Here is an 18,887-nt window from a genome sequence, read left to right as displayed (position 1 = left end):
CCGGCAAGGGCTCTGAAAATGGCAACATGCTGAGCAAGTGAGCATTAGTAAACGGTTTCGTTCTCCCGTTTTCATTTCCTCTCTTGCCTCTCAGAAGGGTTCTTGGTCAGCCTCAGTGGTGCCAGGACGCGCAGGGGGCAGCAGGCTCCCGGTCGCTGAGGCTCCGTGGGACTTTTCCTCCGTCCTCCGCTGGACTCTGATTTGTCAAGCTCTCGGGGCCACGGGCCACCTCTCCCCTCCGTCACTGTGGTTATGCCCAGACCCAGAGGGCGGAGGCTCACCAGGCAGTGCATCCTGGTCTGACGTTATTTTTCTTTTGAAAACACTATTTTTAATATATTTAATTTTTTTTCATGAAAAGACATCACTTGCTGCCAGAACACACAGTAATATTTAATCTGTGGGTTCATAAACATTTAGGCTCTAATTCAAACATGATGTAAGCCGTTTTAAAATCTATTTGCTAACGAATCATATTTTATGTTATATAGTTAACTTAGAATGAATTAAGCATTTTATGTTCCTTGTTAAATGGTGAAAAGATGGCTGCTTTCCTTGATTTATTATAAATATTAAATGTAGTAATAAAATCTTATTTCATACCAAAAAAAAGACACCATTTTCTTGAAAGTATAACGTGTGACGAAGTGCATGTCTACGGTTTGATGGCTTTCCACGTGTGGTCACCCACGTGACCCCCTCAGACCCAGGCCCAGAACGCTCCAGCACCCTGGGCTGCCTCGAGCCCCCACAGCACTGACTGACTCCAAAGTACGAGGGTAACCCCACCCCTCCCCCATCCTGCTGTCAGACACCCCTGCTTCTCTCCCAAGAGTCATTATTACTGGTTTCTTATAGATACTTCTAAGGAAAGGAGATAGTGCACACACTCACACCCCCGCCCTCCCCCCCCCCCCCCCCCCCCCGCCCCATGCATTATGTTATAGTCTATATTTTTCTCCCCCTTTTACACAACAGGCACTGAACTATGCAGTTGTTGTACACCTTGTTTTTTTTTTCATGTAATACACCTTACAACACTAGAATAATTTAAGTAACTATCAAGTTAATATCTTTACCATAAAGCTGTTCCTTACAAAAAACTTGGTTTATAAAAAAAAAAAAATCCAAATGTTATTACCAAAATAATTCTATGTTCAGCCTTGCAGACCTCTTCAGCAGCAGATTCTACTACTACATCAAAAAAATTCAATTCAATTAGGGAAATGTGATTCATGAAATTGTTTGACACCCAATAAAGCATCCTGTGAGATTCTGTCTTACTGGTATTATCTTTTTCTTTTGTAGCTCTTTTTAACATTTATTTTTAGAGAGAGGGAAACATCAATTTGTTGTTCCACTTATTTATACATTCATTGGTTGCTTCTTGTATGTGCCCTGATGGATCAAGCCCACAACCTGGGCATATTGGGACGATGTTCTAATCAACTGAGCTACCCGGCCAGGGCCTTCCTCTTATAGCTCTTATCAATAACAACATCCCGGGTTTATACCCTCAATAACGCATGAGCTCTAGATGACAGGTGTGAGAGAACCCCCGCAAAAAAGTGACTAAAATTTGGAGCATAAACTGTAGAGTTTCTCAAAGGCCTAAAATACTGGCGCTTATTAAGTTGCGGTAAATAAAAGGGAAGAGAAATATTTTGTACTTTCAGGCAGATTATGCAGTTTTTCTGGGAAATTGGTCAAGAGAAGGAACTTCCCCAAAAGGAGGGCGGGCCCTGCCAGAGGGCAATTAGGAGGGCTGGGCTGGGTCGTGAGTTCCTGGAAGCAGGGAGGGGCCGGCTAGGAGCAGGACGCTGGAAGGTAATCCAAATCAAAGTCCTCAGATGCGTCAGCAAGGCCAAAGGGCATAGCATAAACAGGGCCCCAAACCAGACACGGCCAGTGACCGGGCTTCTGGGCTGAGCTGGATGAGAATGGAGTTAGGAGCAAGCGGGGAGGCACCAGGCCAAGAGTAAAGTCAAAGTTCATTGGTCTCTGGGTGCGTGAGTGGGGCGTGCTGACCCAGCACTTGAACTCTGTACACCATCCTAAGATTGTGACAGCCATGACCTCCGACAGAATTACCCCCACCCTTGGTCCTTGGCAATGGACTCTGCTGTTCCTACTACCACAAGGTGGCATCTATGCCACCTCCCCTGGAGTCTGCGCTGGCTTTGTGACTTGCTTTGACCAATAGGATGTGGTAGGAGTGATGTTGTCCACCTTCTGAGGCTGGGCTCCCTTTCAGAATGTTTCTATCATCAAGTAAAGAAGCCCAGCATGGAAGACCGGAGGAGAGGAAGCCTAGGCCCCCCAACCACGCCACGCTGCCAACGGACTGCAGCTGCACGCATAAGACAAGCAGAGGAACTCACAGAACCGTAAGAAGTAATAGATTGTTGTAAGTCATTAAATTTGGGGATGGTTGTTACACAGCAACAGATAACTGACACATCGCTCTACCCTATACATTTACAAAGGGTCTTTCATGTTGGGCAAGCTCAGAATTGTGAGACCCAAAGTTACAAATGTCTTATGTGTTAATTTATTACATTCTCAGAACCCCTTCACAGATACTAAGTTAATCGTCATGACAATACAGTGAGGAAGAGGAAGAGGGAATGTGGCATATCTCCCTTACACAGATGGGAAAACTGAGGCACAGAAAGATATGTGACTTCCCCAAAATTGATGCTATTATGGACTGAATTGTATCCCCCAAAATTCATATATTGAAGCCCTAACACACACACACACCCGTGTTACTATATTTGGAGTCAGGGCCTTAAAAGCTAATAGTTAAATGAGGTCATAAGAGTAGGCCTTAACCTAAGAGGACATGCACAGATAAAAGGCCATGTAAGGACACAGTAAGAAGGCAGCTGTCTGCAAGCCAAGGAGAGAGGCCTCAGGAAAAACCACACCTGTTCACACCTGGATTTCCAGGCTCCTATGAGAAAACACATTTCTATTGTTAAAGCCACCCCATGTGTGGTCTTGCATTATGGCAGCCCCAGCAAACAAATACAGATGCCGAGCCCTAACGGGTGTGGTTCAGTGGATAGAGCGTTGGCCTGCGGACTCAAGGGTCCCAGGTTCGATTCTGATCAAGGGCATGTACCTTGGTTGCGGGCACATCCCCAGTGGGAGGTGTGCAGGAGGCAGCTGATCGATGTTTCTCTCTCAACGATGTTTCTAGCTCTCTATCCCTCTCCCTTCCTCTCTGTAAAAAATCAATAAAATATATTTTTGTAAAAATACAGATGCCAATAGTCAAATTTAGGTCTTCTACTTTCTTAGAAGGAATTTTCTTAAGACAATAAGATACCATTTCTTGCATAACAAATTGGCAAAGATTTTTTTTTTTTTTTGGCAAAGATTTTTGAAAGATAAACTTAGTAGCAGTGAGGGTGTGGAGAAATGGACTTTCTCAATCACCACAGGTGGGAGTCTAAATTGGTACAACTTTCTAGAGGGAATTTGGTAATCATATCAAAGGTCTTAACAGTGTACTTACCATCATTTTCTCCTAAGGGCAAAAGACTGAAAATGACCCATGGCAGGCTGTATTTTCTAAAGATGGAAGCAGCAATAGATCCCATTTCCCATGCTCTTCTTCAAGGTGATGTTGGCCCTCCTCCACTGGGAGGTGGGGCCTATTCCCTCCCCTGGAACCTGGACAGACCAATAGAATACAGTGGAAGCCAAGGCACGTGACTCCCAAGGCTAGCTGCCACCTCGGCCCCTGCACAGCCCACGCCGTGGGATCCAGCCTCCTGCTGTGAGGACGCTGAGCAGCTCTGCGAGGCCCGTGTGGAGTGAACCAAGGCCCCAGCCCGCGGCCAGCACCACATGCCAGCGCCACGAGCGAGGGATTAGAAACCATCCTCCAGGCCCAGGTGACTGCAGGCCCAGAGGCCCCAGGTGAGAACTGCCCAGCTGACTCCTACTCAAATTTCCGACCAACAGAAACCGTAGAAAAAAGTACATTTCTATTGTTCTGTCAACTGCGTTTCAGGGCAATTCGTTATACGGCCATATCTAATATACAACCTATATGTCCATCAATAGGGAACTATTTAGGTATATTACAGTCTGTGCATATAATGAAACACTGGGCAGCTGTTTTTAAAAATACTTTTTAAAAATCACACATTTTTATTTATTGATTGATTTTAGAGAGAGAGAAAGAGAGAGAGAGAGAGAATGCATCCATGCATTCATTGGTTGATTCTTATATGTGCCTTGACCAGGCATTGAACCTGCGACCTTGCATATCAGAGACGAAGCTCCAACCAACTGAGCTACCTGGCCAGGGCGAAGAAGTTTTTTATGTACTGACATGGAAAGTTTTCCAACATCATTTTTTAGATGAAAACTGCCAAGTGCAGAATAGTATATAGAAGATACTACCATTTATGAAAAAAATTGTGTGTGTACAGATAGACATATCTATATTCTAGAGGCCTGGTGCATGAAATTTGTGCACAGGCAGGGTCCCTAGACCTGGCCGGCGATCAGTGCTGATCTTTGGGGGCAACCAGTGGGGTGATTGGGGGGCCCCCATTGGCACCCTCATTGCCCGGCCTGATGCCACCTGCTTGCCAGCCCCACCCCCCACTGCTGCCACCGGTTACCTCCCTCTGTAGGGTGACAGGGGGCAGGAGGGTAGGGGGATGGCGGGGGTAGGGCAGGCCCCCACTGGCATCTGCCTTGGCTGGCCTGGGGCCTGTGGGCTGGGGGCAGCTCCTGTGTTGAGCGTCTTCCCCCTGGTGGTCAGTGAGCATCATAGCGACCAGTCTTTCTACCAGTCAGTTGATTTGCATATTAGGCTTTTATTATATAGGAGGATATGTACATATGCATAGTTATAGAGAATGCACACTGGACAGCTCACACTATATATATATATATATGTATATATATATATATATATATATGCACAGTATCTCTGAGGAGAACATAAAATGCTGGTAATAGTGACTGCCCAGGAGAGATCAGATATGGGTAGATGCCTTTCAAATTTTGAACCAAGGGAATATATTATCTACTCAAAAATAAAGTTCAAAACTTTTAAATAGTGCTTCCTCTTCAACTCAGATATTTTACTTGTAGGAATGTACACTTAGTAAATGATCATGACAAAGATTTAGCTATGAGAAGTTATGAAATGGTATGGTATAACCTTATCTTTAAAGTAAAACTTACCCTATAAATGTAGATGGACATGGAGATTAAGACACATGGAGAAATACAGAGAGATACAGAGACCAAAATGCTACTCAACAGTGGTTATCTCTGCGAGATCAGATGATCATTCATTTTGTTTTCTTCTGTTCTGTGTTTTCAACAACAAACATGTTACTTTTGTAAAAACACAAATGTTAAGTTTGTCCCTTTTAATAAATATACATGGATGATCCTATAAATAGCAGCCCCAGGTGGAGAATTTGATGCTTTATTGTTAGAGACACAGTTTTTCAAGGACAAAGATTACCAGACTTGTACTGCTGGGTAGAGAGAGCTGCCCACTCAGCATTTTGGTCACAGTGCTGACCCCTCCCAGCCCGATGGCCAGGGGGCCGTGCCCAGAGGCTGCAGACCCAAACCTCCCCTGGTCAAAACTGGTAGGCCAGGGGACTCCCGAACTTCTAGAGGCAATGCAGCTCTAAGGAATGGTCTTGGACCAATCTCCAGCCTGATTTCCAGAGCAGACTCACTGTTTTCCCTTCCGCTGTAGGTAAAAATCAACTGTTATGGGCTGAATTGGGTGCCCCCCCCCCAAAAAAAAATTCAGAATGTGCTGTATTTGGAGATTTTACCTTTAAAGAGGGAATTAAGTAAAATGAAGCCACTAAAGTGGGCCCTAATCCAATATCTTATATAATAAAAGCCTAATATGCTAAGTGTCCGGTCGTCTGGTCGCTGTGCCACCCGCTGGGACTCAGAAGCTGGAGCTTTGCCGGTGCCGAGTGACCAGGGCGGTCAGACACAAGCAGGATGTCCAGTTCAATTTGAATTCACACAAACAACAACTGTTTTCGCATAAGGATATCCTACATGTTGTTTGTCTGCAATTCAAATGTAACTGTGTCCAGTGAGGCCCCCCCACCGGGTGTCCCCTGTCCTGGGTCTTTTGGGCCCCCCCTCCCCCGCGCAGCTGCGAGTCACACAGTGGGGACCTCTAGGCAAATGTTTCCGAACGGAACAGCATCACGGTTTAGGGAAATCCCCTCACCGTCCCCATAACGCATGTGTTGGCAAAGCAGAAACCCTGCCTGCGAGAGGAAAACAGAAGAGGTGAGGGGGTTCCTAGCATCCCGAGGTGGCTTCAGCCTGCTCCTGCCTCCCGAGGGCGCCGCTGCTCTGAGATCCGGGACTGGGGACCAGACCTTCCCAACTCCTCCCGCCCCCCCCAAACAGGGGGCAGATACTCCTTCAGGCGTTTCTGCGAAAAGGTCTGCGGGAGGAGTGGCCCTGGGGCTGTGTGAGCTGGGCAGGTGCTTGACAGTGTGCCCCCTCCGGCATCCCTGTGGGGGTTACAGGAGGACACGCCTGGCAGGGAAGGGCGCATGCCCGTGCTCCCCACCCGGTGAGGACCTTTCTTTACCCCCGGCCAGTGGGAAGGCAGGTCCTCAGTGCTCTGTGCTCCCAGAGCCTGGCCTCGGGAAGCCCCCCAAATGGACCCGGCCACTGGACAGGACTCGGCAGTGAGCCCTGTCACCTGTCATTTGGCAGCAGGCCAGGGGGCAGGACTCAGAAGGTTTTGGTTTTGGACACACACACCCCCCACGTCCCGAGGGTGAGGGGCCTGGGGGGGAGGAAGTGGGGGGACTGGTGTGTCCCCAGCGTGGGGTAGGGCCCTGCCTCTTCTGGGGAAGCTGGGCTGCGACCCGGGTGGGGAAGGCCCTGAAGGTCCGCTCTGCCCGGCACCGGCTCTGGCCCTGCCTGGACACCCCGCTTCTTGGAAAGAAACTGAAAGCCGAGGAGAAAGGCCACTTCCCTCCTCATAAGAGGAACTCGGAGGCGCCCTGGCAGGAAAGTCTCGGTGGGGCTTCTCGGAAGCCGCGGCAGCTGCTCTACGGAGGAAAACCGCAGCCCTGCGGCCGCTGGAGCCCCATGGACAGGCCCGGCCCGCTCACGCTTGCTCTCAGCACCCCACCTCCTCTTTGCCAGTCTTCATGCCGCCCTGCTGCCCGGGTGCCCTCCCTTCCCCCCAGCAGCCCCCAACCAGGACCATCCAGTGTCAGGGTCTAGGGCCCTCCTCTCTCCACCACCCACCACTCACCATGGGCTCCCACCCTCAGGGAGGCGCTGCCCCTCCAACAGGCTGGCTGTGGCACCTGGGGGCACAAGGAGCTGTGTTTGGAACAGGTCGCATCCCCGGAGCATCTCCGCTAGCCTAGTGGGTTGAAGCGAGGGCATTTTCTGGGCACCCAGGGTGCTGAACGGTGACTGCTATGCATTTCATTCATTCTAGACTGGACCCGGCTTCTTTCTCTCAGGGGAGCGGGGTGCCTCTCCCATCCTGGGCACACGGGCAGCTGCTGCAGAGAGAGGAGAAGTGCATAGGGACAGTCCCAGCAGGTCAACCCGGGAGCCCTGAGCCTCAGCACAAACGTGTCCGTGGGCGTGGCACTCGGATCTGGCCCGGGCACTCCTCGCTGAAAACCTTCCGGGGCTCCCACTCTTCCAGGGCTGCAGTCCAGGTGCGAGACCTTTGGCACTGGGTCCCAGCTCTCCTCTCCCGCTCCTGTGGGCTTTGCTCTGATGAGCCTCTGCCTCCTCCACTCAGCCACCCGCTCATGTGATAAGACCCCGTGGGGCATGGATCTGGGGGGAGTCTTCCCTGCTCCCAGTGCCAGTCCAGATGGGTTAGGAGCTGCCTCCCTGACCTCACCGGTGCATCCCTCCCCAGGTGCATCCTCATCACCATCACCTGGTGGCTGCCTAGTCCCTTGACCATCACCCAGCCAGTAGGCACCCAAAGGGCAGCGACTGTGGGCTTGGCGTATCTCAATGAACATTTGATGAGTGAACTTAGGTCTATCTACCAGGCTGTGTGTCTGAGAGCCCCACGTGCCCACAGGCCCACCATCCGCGTGTGGATGTGTATCCCCCCTGCGGTGGGAGGAGACACGAGCAAAGCTGTCCTGGTCTTCCTGAGCTGTGTCTGGGTCCCTGCATTTACCCACCAGCGTCACTGACAAGTTTGGACAGCAGGTGGCGCTGCACCCCTCCTCTGTGTTCATCCTGATGGACCCTGTCATTACCGGAGGGGCCTCAGCAGGCACACAGGGCAACTGGGGCTGCCTGGGTCTCCTGGGGAATCAGTCTGGTCTTCCGATTGAGCATCCAGGGCTCTGACCCCACAGGACCCAAACCCCAGTTCAACCCATGCCCATGCCACTCTGTATGCCAGCACCCAACTGCACCCCCCAGGAAAGCCTGAAGTCCAGGCGGCTGCAGAGCACAGACGTGAAAATAAAAGCATGTGCTCAGAGTTCCAGCTCTGTCTCTGGCTGGCTGTGCGACCTTGGGCAAGTCTCTTGACCTCTCTGAGCTCATTTTTATGTCTGTTAAATGGGGATCATGGCAATCTGCGAGAAGACACAACCCGTGCGGGACATGGGTCACAGCGGGGCTGCACTGTAAGGCAGTGGTTCTCAAGCGGTAGCCCTGGAGGGCTCCTTAAAATACAGGCGTGGGCATCCCCTCCAGATTGTCAGACTCGGTAGCTCTTCCGTGAATTTGCGTTTCTATGGAGTTCCCGGGTGGTGCCCATGCTGCTGGTCGCTTTGAGACCCACTGGCTAGAGGATGCCCACGCTCATCAGGGAGACACACAAGGCTAGGCACAAAGCAGCCGGCCTCCTGTGACGTGGGTGGAAGGAGAGGACATGCAGGCAAACTCTGAGGGCTGCAGGGGCGCACGGAGGGGAAACACAGCCTGCGGCCTGGGGAGAAAGAGGGGCCTCCGCGCTCTCCCGCCACAACGTCAGCCCCGCCCCCTGGGCAGCCGGTGGCGGGCGGAGGCGAGCGGGCGCTGGCGCTGGCGGGGAACCAGGCCGGCCTCCCTCCACGTGGCCGCCGCCTTTCCCTGGAAGGGATGGGTCGCTGGTTTTCCTCTCCGGCTTGGCCTCTGCTGTGCTTCCTCAGTTCTGGGAACTCACATTTCCTTTGTCTTTCTTGTTTTAATGCTGCTTTTTCATCAGATTATCGACAGGGTAACGCACGCTGGTCTTAGAGCGTTATCACGGGGCGGCAGAGGATGGAGAAGAGAATGGACACAGCCATCCGGGGGGCAGGCCATCGGCCGCAATCGCGGTTTCTTCCCTCGGATAGGCGTCTCCCGCGCACGGTTGCAGCCACTTGACATGGTCGCAGGCGCTGTCCTTTGACACGAGCTCTTAGGACAGAGATGTGAGGGCCGCGCAGCGATCTGAGTGCCGAAATGAGTGCTGCTCCCGCCGCAGGAAGCACAGTCTGTTCAGGTGACTCACGGGCCGACTTCCTAGGAAGGGACTCACTGGGTCAAAGGGCATGCAAAGTAAACACTTAGGGAAATATTAACAAAGTGAGTGTAATATCCATACACGGAGAACTTCAAAACAATGTTTTTTAAAAGATCCGAATAAATGAAGAAACATACCATGGACTAATTTGGAAAACTCAATATTCCTGAGCTGGCGATTCTATTCACATTGATCCATAGATTCAAATGCAACCCTTATAAAAATTCAAGCAGGGTTGTTTTTGTAGGAATTAGCATATTAATATGTATGGTGTCAGGTGGGTGCTAGACTTATCAGGGTGATTACTTCATAAGTTATATAAAAGTCTAATTACTTTGTTGTGTATCTGAGACTAACAATGTTGTATATCAACTGTCATTGAAAGAAATTAATTGTTTTTTTTAAAAGAAAGAAATTAGCAAATTAATCCTAAAATGCACTGCACATAAAAATGGAAAAGACCCAGAATAGCCGATATAACTTTGGGGAAAAAATTGAAGGATCCACATTACCTTATTTCAAAATTTACTATAAATAACAGTAATGAAGAAAGTGTGATATTGGTATAAGGACAGACATATTGATCAATGGAACAGAATAAAGACCACAGAAATATATATACAGTGGGGCCTTGACTTATGAGTTTAATTCGTTCTGAGACCGAGCTCGTTAAGGAGCTCGTTAAGGAGTTCGTTAACTCAAATTACTCTATCAACTCAATGCAAAAAATCGGCCGTGAGACAGCTGGTATCTCAAAAAACTCGTTAGTCGGGACACTCTTAAGTCAAGGCCCCACTGTATTTTTTATAAAAGGACTCAATGCATATGGACAGACGGCTTTCCAAAAAAGGTTGTTCAGTTGAAGCTCCCGCCAAGGTGCAGGGTCATGGCAGCTGTAGGACCCATCACAACACTTGAGATGGACCAAGGAGGCTCAGGCAGCTGCAGGGAGCGGCGGGGGGCCCAGCACCCTCCAACCGCCTGTCCTCCTGGGCAGTCAGGCCCAGCCGCGCTCCAGGTGAAGGACGTGAAACTCAGGCCGGATGTGCCCCGGCAAGGCTGCCCTCCTGTTCTTGGAGCCAGGGTCGTCCTGACCCCTCACTGCCCCTCATCCCTCATGCCCAGTCTGTCTGCAAATGCTGTTAGGCTACCTTCCAAACACATCTCAGATGTGACCACTCCCCACCACCGCCCTGGCCCATCTCTGCCTGGGTGACTCAGCAGCCCTCGGTATCTCCCCCCAGTCTTTGCCCCATGAGAGCCTGTCCTCCGCAGTAGGCGGAGAGATCTTTTTAAAACAGGTCAAATCAGGGTGGTCCCCAGCTCAGAGCCCTCAGTGGCTCCCATCTCACTCTGAGTAAAAGCAAGGACTTACCACGTATGACCCACAAGGCTGTCAGGGTATGTGCCTCCCCTATTCCCTCCCTGCCCTCACTTTCTACCACTCCCTCCCTCACCTACTCGGCTCCCGGTGCTCCTCAGAGCATCCGAGCATATGCCTGCCACAGCCTCGTCTACTCAGATGTCATCTCAGAACAACCCCAAGCAAATAGGACTATTTTTTTTTCTACCTTTGCCATGATGTATCTCAGTCACTATCTCAACTGCCCACCTCCCTCAGCCCTCAGGCCTTGGAATCCAGGTGCATGTGACTTCGCCTCATGTCTGTAGCCCCAGGTCCAAGCTCAGGGCCTGAAACAGAGCAGACGCTCCAGACGAGGCTGGTGGACTGAACGAACGAATGAACAGGCTGGGATGAAGCAGGACCTATTTTGGAAGGTACTCCTGACCACTCTGTCTAAGCACCCTGGCCATCTTCATTCCCTTGCCCTGAGTCACATATGTCATTACTGCCTGCTTTCCCGCTGGAAGAAAGCCTCCAGGAGGGCCATACTCTGCCTACAGTGTTCATTGCTGTACCCCCAGCACCTGACGTACTGCCTGGCGCACAGTAGGTGCTCATTGAAGCTGTTGAATGGATAATTGAACGAAAGGTGTCACCATCTGGGTGTGTGGTTTCTCCTCTAGACTGTACCTGTCGCCAGCTTGTGGACAGCACCCAGCACATAGCCAGTACCCGTCTAGTGTATGAATACATGACGGGGGCAGGGGTTGGGGGAGTGGGTAGGAAGCAGGGCCCGAGAGACCGCTGATGCCGAGACTGGAGTTCCAGATGAGCCCCTGGGCCATTCTCAATCATCGAGGCCTGGGGCTAGTCACTTCACCTCCTTGAACCTTGGTTTTGTCATCCATAAAATGAGCATGATGACACCTGTGCTGCCTGCGTTACAGGGCTGTGTGAGGATTAAATGACAGATAGAGGTCAGCAAAGCGCAAAGGCAGCCCTGCTCAAGCTGCAGCTTCGCTCTGAGGGCCCCCTCCCCCCAACTCGCTCCTCCGAGTACCTCTAGACTGTGTGCCCTCGAGTGCGAGGCCAGGCCTCTTCATCTCTGCATCCATCCGCCGGGTACTGTGCCTGGAAGCTGGGCAGTGCCCCTTGGGCATCTGATGACTGATCAACAAATACATTTGTTGACACCTATAGCCAGTTACCCTGACACAAATAAGTCAGGTGGGAAGCTCAGAGCCTGACCGAGGGCTGGGGTGAGGCCACCCAGCTGGGACTCTGGGTTCTGGGGCAGAGGACCTGCTGGGGCCTCGAGTGCGCCACCTGGGAGACAGGGAAGGAGGAATGAGGGACCGGCCTGCTCCCCCTGGGATGGCACCTGGCAGCCTCCTCCCCAACATCGCCACAGTGGCCACATCTGGGCTGCAGGGCGGAGGCCTGGCTACCCACCTGCATTCCTCGCTGGTCTGCCCGTGACCTCATCCCAGCCGGCAGCTGCCCACGGGGCGAGGCTTCGCCCCACTCTGCAGATGAGGACACGGAGGCTGGCGGAAATGATGCCGGTCCCGTGGCCTCGGGCCCCCCAGAGGGAGGTGGCGTGTGGTCATGGAGGTCACTTCTTGCTGTCCATCGGGCTTAAACACCCCATTGATCCTCTCCTCACCCTTCACAAACTCTGGTCGGCTGGCCGGCTGACTCCCTAGGGCTGCCCGAGGTGCCCTGGGTTTGCCAGGCTCGGCTGCCTCCCCCCCCCTCCCCCGCCAGGCTCCATGACCCAGCAGGGCTAGCTGACAGACAGGCCCTGCCGGGAAGGGCGTGGGACGAAGTGAGCGAAACTCCTTTTAGGAAGGAACTCCTGTCAGAGCCAAGGCTGAGAAACCAGCCTCTTGCCAAGACCTGGGGTGGGGAGCCCAGGTGAGGCGACTCAGCCCTCAGGAATGGGTGGGGTCTTGAGGGGAGGCTCGCACTTCCTCCCGCCCCAGCCCAGGGTCCTGTTCAATCCTTACCGAGGAGTTTCCTGGCGACAGGCAGTGACCTGTCGGCCGCCCGTGTGGGAAGCAGCTTGGCGTGGCCCTCACCACCTCGTTAGGGTGACTCACCCCGGACTCACCTGGCTGTCAGGGACCTGTCCCACTCCCCCCAGAACCAGCTCTGCCGGCACCCGGAGGGGCAGGGGCCTCTGTTCTCCAGCTCCCCATCCTCCCTGGCACCCAGGGCAGAGCCTGCCTGGCACACAGGCAGGACTCAGAATTCATTCATTCATATTTGTTCGCTCATAGTTATTGAGCACCTACTGTATGCCAGACACTGTGCTAGATGCGAGGATACAAGGCGAGCCAGGCAAACCCAAATCCCTGCCCTCCTGGAATGCACATCCTCACCGGGAAAGTCCGACTGTAAACAAATCAGTGAATCATACAAGCTCTCCAAGAGAAAAATAGAGCAAGAAAGTGTGAGATAAAGGTTGCAATTTTTAATAGGATGTTTGGGTGGCCCTCTCCGAGGTGATATTTGAGCAAAGTCTGATGAAGATGAAGATGAAGAAGGGAGCTGTGCAGAGAAGGGAGGGGAGAGGCGTACCAGGAGCAGCAGGTGCAAAAGCCCTGGTGTGGGAGTGCAGGGGGCGGGTATTCCCGGACCAGGGAGGAGCCCTGAAGAGCAGGGGCAGAGCGGCTAGGGGAGCGCAGTGGGCGGTGGGAAGATGGAGCAGAAGAGGCAGGGTGGTCTAGAGTCTGTGCAGGGTCTTAAAGGCCTTTGTAAGAACTTTGGCTTTTACTTCAGCTGAATTTTGTCAAAATGCTCCCAAATCCCCCTGTTGTACCCCAGACCAGTCCCCCAGACTTCTTCTGCCTGGCTCGGAGCTCAGAGAGCTGAGTCAAGGATCAGGGGTGATTTTCCTGGGAAGGGTCTGGAAGGATGAGTTGGGTTGCCGCCTGTGGAGAATGCATGAGGAGGAAGGTGCCTGTTGGGGAAAAAGTACCCACCCTACAGGGATGAGTGGAGAGAGGAAAAGAAGGGAGCAGGGGCTGGAAAAGGAAGGTGAGCCCAGTAAGAGAGAGTCTTGCCCAGCTCTCTCCCACCCCCAAGCCTGTCTTCCCAGACTCGTCTGGGACACATCCCACCCGACACCCTGCTCCAACCTCTCTCAGCTCTGGGCTCTGCACATGCTCTCCCCTCTGCCGGGATTCTCTGCTGCTCTCTGCCTGTGAGCTCCCACTCCTCCTCGCCACGTGGTCTCTGAGTCTGCAGAGCGGAGCTCCTGCCACAGCCCAGCACGCCCCACTGCAGCACGCCCCACTGCAGCACGCCCCACTGCAGCACGCCCCACTGAGGGGTCTCATTCTCCCTGAGACCATGGCTGTGGAGACGGTGGCTGTGGAGACGATGGCTGTGGAGACCATGGCTATGGAGACCATGGCTGTGGACCACGCTGGCTTTGCTCACCTTCACGTCCTCAGAGCCTGACATGGAGCAGGTGCTGACCCAGGCGAGTGCGTGCACAAACGCTTGCTAGGATTTGCACGCCTCAGAGGGTCTGGAGCAGAGTAACAAGATCAGACTCACATGTGGGGAAGGTGACTGTCACTCAGGGCATGTTGGGGCTGGGGCGGCTGGAGGAGGGTAACTGCCCAGAGGCTGCTGCAATCGTCCAGGCAGGGGCCAGAGAGAAGTGAGGAAGGGCAGAACCAGGGTGCCAGCGGCTGGGAGTAAGAGGAGGGGCAAGAGCGAAACATCCATGGGACATCCGCCTGGGCCTGGGCGCGGCGAGGAGGCGGGAGTGGAGGGCGAGGTCCAACTTTCCCTCTTTTATTTCGTGTCCTTCCTTCTGCCCTGACCCTGGACAGAGATCACTCACTCAGACAAGATCGCGCAGTGGTGACAAGCATGAGCCTTTGGGGCCCGACTCTGGATTCAGATCCCATTTGCGCCACACGTGCTGTGTGACATCGGGGCGGGTTCCTCAGCCTCTGGCCCTCGGTTTACCCACCCATAAGGCAAGGATGGCAAGTGAGGATTAGTTGCTGCATTTTATGATTCGAAGAGCCCCATTTTCACAGTTCTGCCATCCGGGTGAATCTTAGAACCAACGGCATGACTCGCATTCTTCAGTGGCACATACATCACGGTGAATCTGAAGACCCGGGGAGCCTTGGGTTTGATGAGACACAAGGTACATGGAGAAAGCAGTCCCTGGCCCATCATGAGGGCTGAACAAATGTTAGCTACTGCAATTCTGTCAGCATTTGCTCTCTGAGCACATCGGTAACCAATGCCCCATCAGAATAAAGAGGTAATTATACTTTGGAGCTAAAACAGAAAAGGAGCTAACTCATAAATAGAGATAAAGGTGAAAACATTTTAGTAATTCTCCGCCCCCCCCACCCCCACGCCCCCAAAACACCCAAAGCCAAATGCTTCCTCTGAAAGATGCCGTGGAATTCTGCCGAAGTTCCAGGGAAAACTTCAGGAATTTCTCCTTCCCGGCGGGGGCCAGGACTCCTGGCTCCCTGGCCAGCAGGGGGAAGCAGGGCATGTCCCCGTGACTCAGGGTGTTCCCTGCGTCCTTGCAAATTTCCCTGAGTCACCGTTACTCACTGCCCACAATCAGGGTTCTGCTGCCTTCTGACCAGGAGACCGATGCCCTGGGATCAAGGGCCGCCCTCAAACAAAAGTGCCATTATAGCAAGTTCAGCGCCCCGTGGGCGTCCCTGCTCAGCAGAGGAGGGTGACCCTCGCTGTCTTATTCTTGGCCTCCTTCCTGGGTTGCGCTCCTGCCTACTGATCTTGCAAATCCCTGGCCACTCGCCTTGTTTTCGCTCCTCACTTAAGTACATGTCTGGGAAAAGCCGCCACCCCCACAGGCCCTGCTGTGTGTGGAAATGGTGACAGGCTTGGAGGAGGAGAAGCTGGTGGCTGGGCGAGGGAGGGAGAGCTGGCCCAGGCAGGCGCTCTGAGGTGCAGCTGCTGGGGGCAGTGACACCCCCAGGGCCAGTCCTGCGTCCCTTGGCCTCGGCCAGGGTGCCCACCCAGCTCTTCTCCTCTCCTGCTCCGACCGCATTGCCCTGTCCGGCTCCCACGCGTCTCTGGGGACAGGAGCAGGCTCCCTCCTGGGGCTGGAGGCTGTGAGCCTGGGCGCATAAGAATGTGACCGCACACAGGCAGCGGGCACGTGCTGGACTGACCGTGGGGAGGTGGGGGTGAAAGTAGCCCCCGCCAACGTGTCTGCTCCCGAGAGCTCTCAGCCAGCTAGGAGGCGGGAAAAGTGTGCCTGGGGCACTCTTCCAGGGAAAGTGAGGGCCTGAGGGTCAGCAGTGGGTCTCTTGGAGGCCTTTGGGCAGGACGACTGCCCTCTCTCCTGGGCCCAGATGCCAGGCCAGTGTTCTTCCAGGGCCACAGCCCAGCCCTGCAGCCCTCAGTCTCCTGGCAGCGTCACTCCAGACCAGTCCCCTCACGAGCTGCCTGGAGCCTCTCCTTGGGCTGGGCTGGCGTAGACACCAGGATGGGCCCCAAGCCTCAGGATGCCGCCTCCCACCACCCATCAGCTCCGCACACTTTTATTTTATGTAAAGGCACTTTGCAAATGCTGCCCCAGGCCTCCTAACTCTGCTCCCCAGCCTTCCCCACCTCAATATTGAAGTTCCTTGTCCATTACAGATGACTTCCTGAAGGCAGGGTAGGTCCAATTCACCTTTGATCTCCTGCCCCTCGCACAGTTCTGGCACATAGTAGGCATGTCATGAACATTTGTTGCATTAAAGCACTGTGTGAGACCTCACCAATGCCTGTGTCAGCCTGGGGTGACAGGCATTATCATTCCCATTTTAAATATGAGCAGATTGCCCGGCCAGCCTGGCTCAGTGGTTGAGCATCAACCTATGAACCAAGAGGTCACAGTTCGATGCCCCAGCTGTGGGCTTGATCCCCAGTGTGGGGCACACAGGCAGCAGCTGATCAATGATTCTCTCTCATCATTGATGTTTCTCTCTCTCTCTCTTTCTCTCTCATTTCCTTCCTCTCTGAAATAAATAAAAAAATATTTTAAATATATCCTCTAGTATATATATACTAGAGGCCCAGTGCATGAATTCGTGCACGGGAGGAGTCCACTTGGCCACCCCCAATCGGGGCCTATCGGGCCGGGCCGGCCAGGGGGAGGGGATGCGGGAGGCTGGCTGACCGTCCCCACCCCCTGATTGAACTCCCGGTTGAGGGGACAATTTGCATATTAGCCTTTTATGATATAGGATATAAGCAGGGAGGGTAATAGCCTTTTCTGTGGTCCCTCAGTTAACAAGTAGCAGATCTGGGTTTTTAAGCAAGGTCTGTCAAGCCCGAGAGCCTTCGTTCTTGACCACTGTATCATACTGCGTGCCTACAAGGGGTGCTTAGTGAACAACAGCTGTTTGATAAACAGTACTGATTCACGACAATTCATTGAGGTTGTGTTTTTGTTCCCATTTTACAGATAAGGAAACTGAGGCTCGGAGAGTTTCCATCGCTTGCTCAAGACCACACAGCGGTGGAGGCTGATCGGGTTTTGGCCTGAGTCTTCTGACTATACAAGCTGTGATGTAACCACAACACCCACTGTCTCTTTTGGGGGAACACTGTGAGAGCTGGTCAACTGCACCCCTAACAGCCTACTGGTGTTCTCTTTCTGTGGAGCCAGCCTCCTGTCTGGAATTTTCTCTTGCCCGTCCCTTTCTCCTGGGCAGCACCGGAGCTTTCAACCCAGCCTCGCAAGTGCAGAGACCTCCTGTGGCTGCGCAGCGCCCAGTGCAGGCCACCTCTGTCCTGGGCCGTCAATCACGTCTCGAGGCCTTGCCCCCAAGTCCCTTCAACAGAGCCCAACAACCTGGTTTCAAGCTCCTCAGCGGGGTCTTCACCAAAGGTCACCTTGGGAGAGATGTCAGGGGCAGATGACAGCGGTGAGAGGCCACCGGGAAGGGTGGCAGGGCATCGGCCACCCTGGCGGGCGCCTTGTTTCCTTGGTGGCATCTTTTCAGCCAAAGCAAATATAGCGGCAGTCGTGGGCTGCTCGGCACCGCACGCGTGTCCTTCTCCAGCCGCGGGCCCTGGAGGACAGCTCTCAGCTGGTCGAGAGCACTGGCATCCTGCCCAACTTCGCTCGGCTCTCAAGGTCACAGAGAACACTGTCCTGTGACCAATGCTGGGTCAATCCCGCAATCAGACTCATTAGAAGCATTGCTGGGGTGGTGAGAAGAAATTTCAATAGTGCTGCAAAAAGAGACCTGTTTACCTCACCCCATGAGGATGGCTACTCTTTTTTTTTAATATATATATTTTTTTTCATTGATATCAGAGAGGGAGAAATGGAAACATCAATGATGAGAGAGAACCATTGATCGGCTGCCTCCTGGGCACCCCTTACTGGAGATCGAACCTGCAACCCAGGCTTGTGCCCTTGACCGGAGTCGAACCTGGGACCTTTCAGGTTGCAGGCTGACACTCTATCCACTGAGCCAAACCAGCTAGGGTGAATGGTGGGATTGTAAAGTGATGCAACTGGAGAACAGTATGGAAGGTCCTAAAAAAAATAATAAAATAAAACTCCCATATGATCCAGCATACATTCCATTTCTAGGCACACATCCAAAAGAATTAAAGCAGGGTCTCAAAGAGATATTTGCACACGCATGTTCATTGCAGTGTTACCTCCAATTCCACCAAGAGGGGGAACGTCCATCTAAATGTCCACCGAAGATGAATAAACAAAATCTGATCTATCCATGCAATGAGATATTACTCAGCCTTCAAAAGGAATGGAGGTCTGACACACGCTCCACGGACGAGCCTGGAGGGTGCTGTGCTGAGTGAAATAAGCCAGATGCAAAAGGACAGACACTGCGTGGTTCCACTTACGGAGGAAACTGAAGTGGTCAAGTTCACAGAAACAGAAAGTAGAATGGCGGCGACTGAGAAGGTGGGGGAGGGGAAACGGGAATGGGTATTCATGGGTATTGAGTTTCAGTTTTGCAAGATGAAGAAAGTTCTGGA

At 52.8% G+C, this 18,887-nt stretch overlaps 2 long non-coding RNA genes across 2 annotated transcripts; one reads left to right on the top strand and one right to left on the bottom strand.

Annotated features, from left to right (window-relative positions):
• The first annotated feature begins 1,172 nt into the window (after positions 1-1,172).
• On the top strand, positions 1,173-18,253 carry LOC118660279. Its single transcript, XR_004968860.1, has 3 exons — positions 1,173-2,407; positions 3,541-3,930; positions 17,335-18,253. It is a non-coding gene; the product is annotated as an uncharacterized LOC118660279 (long non-coding RNA).
• Positions 10,214-12,606, bottom strand: LOC118660280. Its single transcript, XR_004968861.1, has 3 exons — positions 12,318-12,606; positions 11,926-12,191; positions 10,214-11,814 (listed from the first exon to the last, which is right to left on the bottom strand). It is a non-coding gene; the product is annotated as an uncharacterized LOC118660280 (long non-coding RNA).
• Positions 18,254-18,887: the final 634 nt, after the last annotated feature.

This window comes from Myotis myotis, unplaced genomic scaffold (genome assembly GCF_014108235.1).
Source record: "Myotis myotis isolate mMyoMyo1 unplaced genomic scaffold, mMyoMyo1.p scaffold_m19_p_7, whole genome shotgun sequence".
Classification (NCBI taxonomy): domain Eukaryota; kingdom Metazoa; phylum Chordata; class Mammalia; order Chiroptera; family Vespertilionidae; genus Myotis; species Myotis myotis.
This window is presented reverse-complemented; position numbering and strand designations above follow the sequence as displayed.